This window comes from Rhinopithecus bieti, unplaced genomic scaffold (assembly GCF_001698545.2).
Source record: "Rhinopithecus bieti isolate Rb0 unplaced genomic scaffold, ASM169854v2 scaffold_38728, whole genome shotgun sequence".
In the NCBI taxonomy this organism is placed as follows: Eukaryota; Metazoa; Chordata; class Mammalia; order Primates; family Cercopithecidae; genus Rhinopithecus; species Rhinopithecus bieti.
The window spans coordinates 375016-376967 of NW_016815936.1; the positions used below are offsets into that span (position 1 = coordinate 375016).

Here is a 1952-nt window from a genome sequence, read left to right on the forward strand (position 1 = left end):
AAAAAGGATGAGTTTGCGTCCTTTGTAGGGACATGGATGCAGCTGGAAACCATCATTCTTAGCAAACTATCACAAGAACAGAAAACCAAACACCGCATGTTCTCACTCATAGGTGGGAACTGAACAATGAGATCACTTGGACTCGGGAAGGGGAACATCACACACCGGGGCCTATCATGGGGAGGGGGGAGGGGGGAGGGATTGCATTGGGAGTTATACCTGATATAAATGAGGAATTGATGGGTGCTGACGAGTTGATGGGTGCAGCACACCAACATGGCACAAGTATACATATGTAACAAACCTACATGTTATGCACATGTACCCTAGAACTTAAAGTATAATAAAAAATAAAATAAAAAAAAAGAGATACACAAAGAATATCATGCTTGGAATCTTATGAGGAATTGTGCGGTCTTACAAATCATTGTCTGAATCATCAAGATTCAGACACACTGGGTTACCTGAACTATTTCTTTCAAGTGGTAGAATATGAATCCGTTGTCTGTCTCTATATGCCTTGGGTGGAGACGGGGTGGCAGAGCTGAAAAATGGATTTAGAAGGACCCTAATAAGAGATAGAGGATGGGCGTGGGATGGTGGTATGGCTGAAGGCTATTGGTTTTATTTCCATTTGTATAAAGTTGAGACAGCCACTAAACCCCTTGGTGCTTCAGTTTTCCAATCTGCTCAACGCGGATAACTTACATGTGCTGCAGAGTCTGTAGGAGGATTAAATGAGGTAATTTGTGTGTAGAAAGTATAAGTCAACGTAGGTTTTATTCTGTTCCCTCTTGCCTCTTTTTATGCCCAGCTCTCCAAGGGCTGTGCCATAGAGTTGGCCATCACAAATACGGCTGTCTTCGGTTCAGATGTCTCCCCCTGAATGAGCTCCTGCACCATGGCAAAACTGCAGCAACATGCATGCATGCCACACGTGTCTGTTTCTACATTCTGTGCTGTTCTCTATGGGGACAGTGCTTTCTGGTCCACATGCAACCTAAGCACCTATTAAAGGGCAAGATGTGGCAAGAAGCAGGACTAGAATCATTGCCACTTGCTGATGGCCACTGAAGCAACCCTTCTGAGAGAATTCAGCCTTAGTTTCTTAATATTGAGCCTGGATTTTTACATGGATGGAAGAAATAGCTCAACTTACATACTGGGTCACCTTCTTACTTAATGTTGTTTCCCAGTGTGGCCTAGTGTAGAGCTTAATACTAATGCTATTAATAATAGCAGTTGACATTTATTAAGCACCTACTATATGCCAGGTATTACATTAAGAGCTTCACATATATTAACTTGTGTAATTCTTACATCAAATCTATGAGGAAGGTGCTATTATTATCCTCATCCTTAGATGAAGATACTAAGAGTAGAGAGGCTGAAAGGCAGACTTTGGAGTTAGGAGGTTTAGAGTAGGAATCCTGGCTCCACCATTTGCCAGTCTTGGACAATGTAAGTTACCCAAACTTACATTGCCAAGGTGTTGAAACAGCAAACTAGACACAATAACAGCTACTGTGTAATTTAAGCTCAAGTTGGGGATATGCCATCTCTAGCCAGCCTTGAGACCTTGAGCAGGTCCCAGCTTCTAGATCTCAGATAACTATGGAATAGAGGGGCTGGACCAGGTGTTTCCTAAGCCTGTACCAATTTGGACATCTTAAACGTTGTTGATTCTCCAATTGGTTCTACCTGTATTTTCTATTTTTCTTTTCTACTCTACCTCCACTCACATTATTCAGAGAATATTAGAATGGCATAAATTTTAACAAGAGTGTATCTTTTTTAAGGAGTAAGTACTTGGATATTTGTTTTTAACTATTTTCCACAGTCCCAGAGAATTGTCTTTTAAAAAATTAGTTATGTCTTCATGCATAAACAATACTTAATATTTCACTTTAGCCATTTTAAAAAACAGTCAAACAAAATGATTACAGAGAAAG

The 1952-nt window shown here is 40.5% G+C and overlaps 1 protein-coding gene across 4 annotated transcripts in view; it reads right to left on the reverse strand.

The window, feature by feature from the left end:
* TRPC7 (transient receptor potential cation channel subfamily C member 7) overlaps window positions 1-1952 on the reverse strand; it is a 142095-nt gene that overhangs the window by 133305 nt on the left and 6838 nt on the right. The window lies entirely within an intron of this gene.